The sequence below is a fragment of the Diabrotica undecimpunctata genome, chromosome 3 (assembly GCF_040954645.1).
Source record: "Diabrotica undecimpunctata isolate CICGRU chromosome 3, icDiaUnde3, whole genome shotgun sequence".
NCBI classification, from domain to species: domain Eukaryota; kingdom Metazoa; phylum Arthropoda; class Insecta; order Coleoptera; family Chrysomelidae; genus Diabrotica; species Diabrotica undecimpunctata.
In genome coordinates, this window is record NC_092805.1 from 111463016 (window position 1) to 111475833 (window position 12818).

The window sequence follows — 12818 nt, forward strand, 5'->3', positions numbered from 1 at the left end:
CATCTAGAGCATGTACAAAGATGTCCTCTGAGTACAAGTTGAATAATAATGGTGATAGTATACAACCTTGTCTAACTCCTCTTTGGATGTTTATAGTTTCAGTATCACCCATTTCAGTTCTGGCAGAGGCGTTTGGTTCCAGTAGAGTTCACGTATTGTATTAATGTCGTTTGAATCCAGATTATTTTTTTTGCAAGCATTCTATTAGCTGATCGTGTTTGACTTTGTTAAAAGCCTTTTCATAATCTATAAAGCACAAGTAGACATCTTTTTGTTGATCCCGACACTTCTGCATGAGAACAATGAAACTGAATAAAGCTTCTCGAGTTCCCATACCGTTTCGAAAGCCAAATTGTCTCGGACCTCTTCGCATTTTTTGTAAATTCTGTTATGGATAATTTTTAGGCTCAATAATAAATGACAACAACAACATCAGTCAAGAAATACAAGCACGGATTCTTAGCGGTAATAAGTGCTTTTATGCATACAAAGACTTAATGAAAAGTAAGTTACTGAATCGTGAGTCCAAGCTGAGAATCTACAAAACAGTAATTAGACCAGTGGTCACATATGGATGTGAAACGTGGACCCTCTTAACCACTGATGAAAATCAACTGAGAATATTTGAGCGCAAAATACTAAGGAAGATATTTGGACCAACCCAATGCAGCGATAGTTCGTGGAGAATTAAAATGAACCACGAGCTGGATGAACTAATGCAGAGCGCAGATGTTGTCAGATTTGTAAAGTCACAAAGACTAAGCTGGCTTGGTCACCTAGAAAGAATGCCAGATAATCGAGCTGTAAAAGTAGTCCAGAGATGGAAGCCCCAAGGAAACAGAACAAGAGGAAGGCCCCGTAAAAGATGGATAGACGACGTAGAGAGGGATCTTAAAACCATGAACATCAGGCAATGGCGAAGGAAAGTACCCGACAGGGTAGAATGGAAGAACATTGTTAAGTAGGCCAAGACTCACAAAGGGTTGTAGCGCCATTAGAAGAAGAAAAAAAATGATAATTTTTAGAAATAGCTTCAGAATATAGGACATGAGATTTATTAATCAAAAGTCGTTACATTTTTTTGCGTAGTTTGATTTGGGTATAGGCACAAACGTAGACGTTAACCAATCTTGTGGAATTGTACCAGTCTTGTATATACTGTTGAAGAGTCTTGATAATAGGTACCCTGACAAAAGCAAATAATTATTTCCCGTTTACGACTTGGACATACCCAGTTTTCTCAAGAACATTTGTTTAAGAAAGAAGAACGCCTAATTTGTGATATCAGTGCGGTTCACCCCTTACGGTAAAACCTGTGCCGGTGGAAAAGTGCGAAAAGTTCAATTGTTACAGAATTAAATACCATTTACCAAGCAATCTTAAAGACATTTTGAATTCAAAAAACACTACCATTAACCTACTTTTGTTTATAAAAGACTTTAATTTACTAAGGAAAGTGTAATTAACTGTTACCGTTCCGCTTATTAGGTTATTCCGCCCATATTAAAGCGATTTTTTTTTTGTAAATAAAAATTAAAAAAAGTCTAGAAGGCGCCGTTGTAAGTGAGATTATTATTTAACATATCAGCGTTATATTAAATGAATCTTTTAATTTCAATTGACAGTTTTTTAAGTCTATATTGTGTTTAAATAAGCACGATTAAAATTACATTTAAACATTTAAACCTCGGAAGTTAAGGGATTTTCTGCTTTGGAGGGAGATTCGGATTTGAATTCCACCGGGGTAAGTAAATATTTAGAATTTTGATAATTAGTGAGATGGCGACCAGGCATAATATTTCAGGGAAAATTTAAAAAAATGATGAATTCACCTTAAAATCATTATTATAAAATATGGTGGATGCGCAAGTTACAGTAAAATTATTTGCTTTAATATGTCATATAATATTATTATAATAATAACGCAGACCTTTTAGGCCAATAGCTTGACAATCTTGTTCCATTCTCTTTTAAATGTCTTTCTCTTTTAGGTTCACTACATTGAGCCATCTTTTTCTACTACTCGTCTAACTGTCCTACCCTTCTTTTATTTGCTAACTCTCAATCTCAATACTTTCTTTTCTGCCACTTCTTTAGTCCCCTTTTGTCGTTCATTCTTTCCAAATGACCTAACCATCTTAGTATGGTTGCTTTGTCTACTTGTGCTATTGTACGTTTTCAATATAAATGCATTACTTCTTTTTTTGTAGTTTGTCTATGTTAGAAGATTCATTATTTGAATTCACCGAGAATTCTTCTTAAAACTCTCACTTGGTTATAACACCATTGGTCTTAGCACTATCCTATATATTATGTAAATTTGATTTCTCCCGAACATTCTGAAATGTAAGCATCTTATTTATCGCCCCAGCTGTTTTGTTCCCTATTTGTAATCTTGTCGTAAGTTGATGTTCTTTTTTTCCATTGTCATTTAAATGTATTCCCAGATAAGTATAATTTCTAACTGGTTATTCTTCTGCTTTATTTTTACCGTATTTTGTTGTTATTATTTTTCAGTTTTGTTGCTTCTGTTTGTTGACGTTTAAGTTTACTTTTTTTGCGGTGAATTTTAAAGTAGTACATACTTTTTTTAATATGTACCTGGATGTTGCTAGGATTATGACATCGTCAGTGTAGGCTATAATTTAATAACTCATTTATTTCATTTAATGAGTCAATTTTTTCTCAGTATTAATTTACGAATTATATTGAACAGAGTTGTAGAGAGAAGATCGTCTTGTTTTAATCCGTGTTTTGTTTCGAAATGTTCTTACAGGTTTATTAACTTGCTCGACATTTCCAGATCTTTTAGCGCTCTCAGCAATTGTTTTCTATTTATTGTATCATGTGCCAAATCTATGTAAAAATATATTATGTTCGTAACACATCGTCTCTGCTTGACTTAATGGCTGTGACTGAATAAAATGGGGGCAGTAACTGACCTCCCTTTTCTACATCCGCATTGGTATTCTCCTATGGTTTGATGTGAGAACTCTTTTAGTTTTATTTGTTTCTTCTTCTATCCTATCTATTCTTCTAACTAGAATTCTTTTCTATCTTGTGATAATCATATAATTTATTTTGGCCTTCCTGATGTCGAGTCGTTGCCGTAAGTTTTGCTGTCAAGAGATCTTTTTTCGTCCAATGTCTGATATTCCTTCAGACTTTACTTCAGCGATCAACTGCGATAAAAAATATGGCCAAACTAATCTATTTTTCTTTACTTAACTGTTGTTAATTGTTTCTTGTCTTTATACTTTTTCCAACACTTGATCATTTGATATCTTTCGAGTCATTGTTTTTCCAATAACAACCTGGATTCTAATTCAGTGAGCTACTGCATAAACAGGTTGTTAATTTAAGAACTTATTTTTAGGTGCAGGCTGAGACATCTACTTTACATCGAGAAATTTGCGCAGTAGATGATACAACGCCGCTTAAACTAAGTAAACAAGAAATGTGCATAAACCACCTGGATGAGTATATCTCTGAGAATATAAAATTTCATTTTTATTTGTTTTATTTGTTCTTGCATTAACTGTAGCTGTTTACCTAATTCTAATTCATTTTTATAGGGACTTCCCGTCAAAACCATTGTCTTTTATGCTGTTTCCTTCTTGGATTTTGGATAAGGCTTCAGTTTTGGGAAAATAAATCAACTGAAATGTTGTTAAGTTTTGGACTTGCTTCACGAGTTTTTTTAGTAGGCCTAGTTGGTGTAGTAGTCATAGTTAAACTCTCTTTATGACTAGGTAGTTCAGGTCAAATTATTTTGTATTCTACATCAGCTCCTCTTGTAGACCTAAGTGGTTTCTTGTTTGTCTCATTAGACTCATCATTTTTACCATCTTACCGAGTTTCACTGCCTTCATCGTCATTTTCAGCCACATAAAAGTCATGATCTTTGAAGACCATGCGATCAACAGGCCATACTCCACTAATTCGGAAACCACTGACTGCAATTTCAATGCTTGCTGCTCTCCCATTAGTTTTAGAAATTAAGCCAGCTACGTGAAGTTGTGTAACACATAATCTTGGATTAAAACGAAGTCACTTTTCAACTGACTGACTGTAGTAGCCTTTGAAAGGCTTAAAAAATGATCTATCCAAAGGCTGTACGCAATAGGTCGTATGCCTAAGCAATTAAAGCATTATTACAACGTGCTCTGTAGCACGTAAAATTGCTTTAAAATTTTTGGATATTCCTATGCAGTATTTCAGTATTCCTATGCAGTACCAGAAGAACTTTTATTTCTACTGTTGGATTTACAGAATTAATAAAATGCTGACACTATTTTACAAAGAGAGATCACTAATCATGTAGAATGATTCTGATATCTCAACCACACTCCCTGGTGGAGCACCAACCTCCAAATCATTGTTTATTCGCATACGCATAAATATAGGCATAGATGAAACGTAAATTCCTGAAGTACTTGCATACTGCAGAGTATTTAAATTTTTACTCTTATAGTTGTAAGTATTGAAATATTTACTTCGGTTACATATAATAATTAATTATTCTAATAAATTTACAGTTTTCTTCTGAAGAAGTCACAAAATCGTAACGAAATATTGAAACAGAACAAATAGAGTTTTATTTACTACAGACCGATTGCTGATACTATAAATCAATATATATATATATATATATATATATATATATATATATATATATATATATATATTGTTGTACTTTTGAATGTCCATAAGCAATAAAAAACCGATATACAAATTTTATTACTTAAATAAAAATTAAAATTATTGATATTTCATAAAGACACGGGCATATGAATTTTCAAACATCCTGTATAAGACAAAATATGTATTTTAAGTTGTTCGAAGAATTGTTCATTAGGCCTCAGAGACAAGACTTTCAAATATTATCGATAAGAAATTTAAATAAGTCGGTTATTGTGAAATGGTTTTACCCGGAATAAAAGTGTATATAGAAAGTGTTGAACAATGGACCGGGATTTGCGGTGGTTTTCTCCCCGAAAGATTATATCGGTAAAAGTTTATTAACAAAAGACATTGAATTGAGAAACAGGTATCGTTTGTAGCTATTAGTAAGAAATATTTGTAAAGTAGATAGATTTAGTTAGAATAATTAAAGAAGATTTGTTTTCTGGAATTACCCGAATGACGTTTTATAGAGAGAGTTGGGTGGTAACGATATACTCACAAGAGGTGGATGATTTTTATTGGTCAAATTTTGAATGCAAGGAGGTTTGGTTTTGGCTATGAGATAGGAGAGAGAAAAAAAGGTTAGTTAGTCAGTTTTCGTCGTCCAAGAAGGAAGGAGCTTTGTGATTTGTGTTTGTTTGAAGTCCCGAAGACGTAATTTACCGGGTGTGTTTATTTGCGGTGGAAAAGCTGACCAGTGTGAGGAACGGGGTACAGAGAGATAGAAAACCAAAGGGCCTAAGAATATTAATAGCAGACGAAGCCGGAAACATTTGGAGATACAAGGACAGATAGGAGAAAGGTGTACGTCATCTGGACCACAATAGGAGCAGAAGCAGAGAAAGGATTTTTTTGTTGTGGCGTGGCCATAGAATTGCAACGGCAGAGAAGGAAAGGTCAGTCAAATTTCATTAGAGCCGGAGTGTGATTTTCATTTATTAATTAAGTAAATTGAATAAATAATAGAGACAGTTAATTTTGCGATCACTAAAAAAAAAGGAATTATAAAAAGAGCTTAGTTATAACACATATTAAAAATCAATGTAAAATAACATTTGGGTCCATGATAGAAAACAACTTCTCATATATTTAAAGTTAGTATATTGCAAATATTACAGGATTGATTGTTGTATAAAATTTCATTAAAATAAAGGACATCTCACATATAGTTCAGTTGAAATTCTATGTATTTTATTCAGGTCATATTACCTATCCCGATTAGGACGCCAATTGGAAAATATTTTGAATCCACGATCAAAGGTAAATCGTACAATTTAAATAGCCTGAGATTGTAATTAATTAATGCTGATTTATTGTGATTAATTGGAGATTAGTTCATTTAATAAATATAGACAGGATTTTTCCTAAGTAAGCAATATAATACAATTTAAATAGCATAACAAAATGGCGCCCAACGTGGGGCTTTGAAAAATATTTCTAGTTGGCAAATTTGAAAGGATAGGAGTAGACGAGCAGATATTTGAAAGTTTATATGCCGGGGATAAAGTGAAATATTATGTAAAAATTGAGGACATAAAGATTATATATTTTTTTTTAAGATACAATTTACCATAATTGATTTATTCGTGATATTGACAATTTATAGGTTACCATAATTGATTTATTTGTGTGATATTTAAATTTGATAATTTTACCATACTTGAATGATTTGATTGATTTTGACATTTGATATTTTACCATTTGATTTATTTGTGGGATATTGAAATTTGATACTCGTACTCAAGAGTTATTACATTTGAACAGGAAAAGTCCCGTTTGTTGCAACAGACCAGTAGAATTTTATATTTGGCGGGGAAATTATTGCACAAATTTCAAAGTTTCATATTTGGCGGGGATAAATAATCTAACGAACATGTCGGCCACAAGGAGTCAAAGCAAAACGCAAGAAAGGAAAGAGGATAAGATAGAAGAGGAAACAATTATTGATGAAGGATCGGATAATGAAGGAAATGCTACAATAATGGAGGAAAGAAAAGAAACAGGGATGTTAGAAAAATTATTAGCTATGATGCAAATACAGACACAACAAATACAAGAATCGTCACAAAAAATGGATAAAAATCAACTGGAAACAAAACACATAATGGATGAATCACAACAAAGAACGGAACAAAAATTGGACAATTTGGAAGAAAACCAAAGAAAAATGGAACAAAAAATGGAAACGCGTATGGACAAATATGAAAACGAAATAAAAGTCTGTTTAGAAAGAAGTAGGGAAGAAACAGAGAGGAAAATAGAATTGCAGAGAGAAGAAATCGAAACTAAAATGAAGGATATTCAGAGTATGCAAAAAAGGGAATTAGAACAGATAGAAATAAAATTTGAAAATGCGCTACAAGAAGACCGGAAAGAAACGGAAAGGAGATTTAAACAAATTGCAGAGATGGAGATAAGAGGAGTAGAAAGAAAGGAAGTCATCGTACATAGCACAGAAGACGTAAAAGTACGATTTGGCGGGGATATAAGGAAAATACACCCAGTGCCTTTTATAAATAACCTAAAGGAAAAAGTCAAATACATAGGACCGTTTGCAACAGCAAAGGAAACCATCAGAAACCATCTCACAGAAGAGGCAAATCTTTGGTTTGTCAGCAAGGAAGAAGAATTGGACAATTGGCAAGAATTTGAGAGAAGATTCTTAAATTATTTCTGGGGAAAAATCCAGCAACTACAAGTAAATAAAGAGTTACAAAATGGAAAATACCATGAGAGGATGGGCGTATCAGAAAAGATGTACGCATTACAACTCTATAATAATGCAAAACATTTGCAATATAATTATTCATCAGAACAATTGGTAGAGTTGATATCGCGACATTTTGAAGATACCTTGGAAGACCACATAAATCTCCAAAATTACAAGGACATTGACAGCTTATGTCAATTTTTGCAAATGAGAGAATCACATAGGCATGAAAGAAGAGAAAGAAGACCGCAAGAAAATTATAGACAAAGAGAAAACCAAGAATATAGAGATAGAGGTCAAAATTTTAGAAGAGATTATACAAGACGAGAATTCATACCTAGACGGGGATATGAAAATAGACCGAACGGAAGAGAGAATTATGAACCCAGAACCCAGAGATGGAATGAAAACAGGGATCGGGAAAATCAGAGTAGAAATAACCGCCCATACCAAGGAAACAGATACAATAACCCACGGAATGAACAGGAATCTCGCGGTAATCGATACGGGAATGATAGACCAAAAGAGAACAGAAGAGAAATAAATAATATGCAAAGAGAAGAAAATGAATATGAGAGAGAAGATGACGGGAGAGAAAACACAGAAGAACAACAGGCGTGTTTTCAAGAAGGCGCTCACTAAAAACGAAGAAACAAACAGGAATTTTTTGTCACCCCAAGGAATTTATTAAACTGGCAGGAAACAATGAAAAGAGAAATGGAGTTAATTTAAAATTTGTGGATGGATTTATAAATGAGAAACCAATTAAAATTATGATAGACACAGGCTCTGAAATAACACTGGTCAACAGAAAATTAATCGAAGAAGTAAATTTAACAAGTCTAATTTATAAAATACCTAGGGTGAATTTAGTGGGCGCAAATAAACGGACATTGGCAACAATAAATGAAGGTATACGAGTAATGGTACGATTGAAAAAAAATATGTATGCACTTCAATGTGTAATAATGCCGAATATGTCACATGACATGATTGTAGGCGTTGACGAATTAACGGAAAAACATGTAGTGATCGACTTCAAAACCAATACGATGAAAATAACCAAGGAAAAAGAAGAAGAACAGGATAAGGAACAAGAGAAACAAATTACGGACGAATCAGAGAAAGAACAAACGGTGGAAATGAACCTGGCGACGAAGAAAGGAAAAGGAAGAAAGAGGGGAAAAGGTCTGAAAAAGATCAAAGAAAAAAAAACCTGGGATTCCTCAAAAGATGAGACGAGCTCAGGAGAAGAAGATGGAAAAATTTTGACAAGAAATAAAAGCAAAACTTGGGATTCCTCAAAAGAAGAGACGAGCCCAACAAAAAAAAACACAAAGGAAAATGAAGAGGACACAATGGAGACAGTGGTGTTTGAAGAAGACACGGAGTACACGGTGAATATGTGCGAAAAATTTGATGGGAGAGAAAAAAAATTGATATGTGGAGAAGGCAAAGAAAATGATTTGCGTATAATTTTAAGAGACTATGAAACGCTGATAAATGAGGAAAACCGAGTGGCCACAAAATACGAGCACTCATTTGAGGTGAAAAATTTGAGAAATTTTCGATCGAAGACTTATCCAATTCCTTATAAGTATCGGCAAGAAGTAAAGCAAGAAATCAAAAAAATGTTGGAAGATCAAATCATTGAGAGATGTGACTCACCCTATATTAACCCAATTGTGATAGTGAAGAAGAGCAGTGGAGAGTTAAGACTCTGTTTAGATGCCCGAAATATCAACCAACACACAGTATCACAATATGAATCACCGTTAAATATCGAGGCCATTTTTGGAAGGATCACGGGATCACATATTTTCTCAAAAATTGATCTAAAGCATAGTTTTTGGTTAATACCTTTGGCTGAAAAGTGTAGAAACTACACTGCCTTTTCAATTGATGGTATAGTATACCGATTTAAGGTAGTTCCGTTTGGATTACAAAGCGCCTGTGCAGCACTTGTACGAGCTTTGCATACCATTTTGAATCACCATGAAGAGTTCATCGTCCATTACATCGACGATTTATTAATTTTTTCACAAGATATGCAGAGTCATGTGGAACATATCAAAATAATTTTGAAAGAATTGGACACAGCGGGATTAAAACTAAACATTGAAAAATGTCAATTTTTTCAAAAGGAAGTGATTTATTTGGGTTTCAAACTTGACACCGAAACTGTAAGTCTAGCCGAGGACAGAGTAAAGCTCATCGACGAATACCCAAGACCAACAAATCTAAAAACATTGCGAGGGTTTCTCGGTACGATAAATTATTTCAAGAAATTAATTCCCGATTTAAGCCAAAAAGAAATTCCTTTAATAAAATTGTTAAAGAAAGGGACAAAATGGAATTGGAAAGAAGAACAGGAGGAAGCTTTCAAAATATTGAAACAAGAATTTGCTAAAGGAACAAAAATATATCACCCTATTTACAATTTGCCGTTTATACTCCGTACGGATGCGTCGATACAGAAATTTGCAGGAGTGTTGTCGCAAATACAAAACGGCCAAGAGGTTCCGATATGTTTTATATCTCGAGTGACTAAAACACATGAGAGAAAATACAGTGTCACCGAGTTGGAATTCGCCAGTGTACTATTTTGCGTAAACAAATTAAGGTTTTACTTATTGGGAGCTAAATTCACCATCGAAACGGATCATGCAGCATTGATACACATCATGAAGAATCGATTGGTAAATAACAGAATACACAGAGGCATTCTGCTCTTACAAGAGTATGATTTCCAATTTCGATACATCAAAGGGAAAGACAACATAATAGCTGACGCTTTAACACGGGACGAAGATACAGGAAAAAAGGAGACAATTACATTACATGTGGGATTGAATATACTGACACAAGACGAAGGGATATTTTCGTTAAATGAGATAAAGACCGACCAGGAAGGCCTAGAAGAAAGAGAAAAGAGAAGAGCAGAGCTAGAAAACGAGATATTTTTTAAGAGAATAGACGGAAAGGAATTATATTTAGTGACACCGACATTGGCAGAAAGAATCATCAAGAAACTACACGAGGAAAATGGACATATTGGCAGTAGAAAGGTATGGCTTGTATTTAGGGAAAACTACATCAGTCGACAAGATTACCGCATTGCAAAAGAGATCACACAGAAATGCGAAGTATGCCAGAAATACAAGAGCAGGAATTTTAAAAACGAAAATATTGCAAAGAGCATTGTTTCCCGGAACAACCTGGACATTATAGCCATCGACATGTTAAGCGATCTAATTGTGACCACGCAAAGGAACAAGCATATTCTGGTGATGGTGGATGTGTTCTCAAAATACGTAAAATTATATAGTTGCCGCACCACAAAAGGGGAAGAAATATTGAGAAAAATAGACAATTTCATCGCTACGGTAGGAACCCCAAGAAAAATTTTACTAGACAATGTAACGTACTTCCGAAATGATCGTTTCAAGGGACAGCTTAGAGAACGGGGAATCGAGACGAACTTTGTAAGCATCAGGCATCCCCAAAGTAATCCTTCTGAGCGATTTATACAAGAGGTAACGAAATTTCTTCGTATTGCAACGGATGGTCAACATCGGCGATGGGACAGAAAATTGGGAGAAATAGAGATGTACCTAAATTCCATGCCAAGTACAGTAACGAAAGAAACACCAGAATACATCATGAAAGGCGTCATGCCGATAAGACCGTGGGAAGATCCAGAACAAAGAGAGTATCGACAGGTTATAGAAACCGTTCAGAGGAGATTAAGAAGAAGCAATGAGAAATACATCCAGAGACAGGGTCATAATAGGAAACGAAGACCAGTAACTTTCCAAAAGGGTGACAAAGTAATGGTAAGAGCATTAAGAGTGTCAAATCTTCAGACCGGTATTTGCGCAAAATTGATGCCTGTTTTCGAAGGGCCATACATAGTAAACAACGAAGATGGAGTAAACAGCTATGAGTTGAAACATATGGATTCTGAAAAGATCAGAGGTATTTATAATATCCATGATGTATATAAATATCACGAATGAAGATTTAAATTTGTATAAAGTAGATAGTAGGATAGGATAATACGTAGCATAAGTACAGATAGCATACAGGAAGTGCGTTTATTTTGCCTCGAGAAAATTTAGTTGCATAAATTGATAAATTTTATCGATTACAAAGGCGGGGATTTGTTGTACTTTTGAATGTCCATAAGCAATAAAAAACCGATATACAAATTTTATTACTTAAATAAAAATTAAAATTATTGATATTTCATAAAGACACGGGCATATGAATTTTCAAACATCCTGTATAAGACAAAATATGTATTTTAAGTTGTTCGAAGAATTGTTCATTAGGCCTCAGAGACAAGACTTTCAAATATTATCGATAAGAAATTTAAATAAGTCGGTTATTGTGAAATGGTTTTACCCGGAATAAAAGTGTATATAGAAAGTGTTGAACAATGGACCGGGATTTGCGGTGGTTTTCTCCCCGAAAGATTATAGCTCTGTAGCACGTAAAATTGCTTTAAAATTTTTGGATATTCCTATGCAGTATTTCAGTATTCCTATGCAGTACCAGAAGAACTTTTATTTCTACTGTTGGATTTACAGAATTAATAAAATGCTGACACTATTTTACAAAGAGAGATCACTAATCATGTAGAATGATTCTGATATCTCAACCACACTCCCTGGTGGAGCACCAACCTCCAAATCATTGTTTATTCGCATACGCATAAATATAGGCATAGATGAAACGTAAATTCCTGAAGTACTTGCATACTGCAGAGTATTTAAATTTTTACTCTTATAGTTGTAAGTATTGAAATATTTACTTCGGTTACATATAATAATTAATTATTCTAATAAATTTACAGTTTTCTTCTGAAGAAGTCACAAAATCGTAACGAAATATTGAAACAGAACAAATAGAGTTTTATTTACTACAGACCGATTGCTGATACTATAAATCAATATATATATATATATATATATATATATATATATATATATATATATATATATATATATATATATATATATATATATTGTTGTACTTTTGAATGTCCATAAGCAATAAAAAACCGAGATACAAATTTTATTACTTAAATAAAAATTAAAATTATTGATATTTCATAAAGACACGGGCATATGAATTTTCAAACATCCTGTATAAGACAAAATATGTATTTTAAGTTGTTCGAAGAATTGTTCATTAGGCCTCAGAGACAAGACTTTCAAATATTATCGATAAGAAATTTAAATAAGTCGGTTATTGTGAAATGGTTTTACCCGGAATAAAAGTGTATATAGAAAGTGTTGAACAATGGACCGGGATTTGCGGTGGTTTTCTCCCCGAAAGATTATATCGGTAAAAGTTTATTAACAAAAGACATTGAATTGAGAAACAGGTATCGTTTGTAGCTATTAGTAAGAAATAT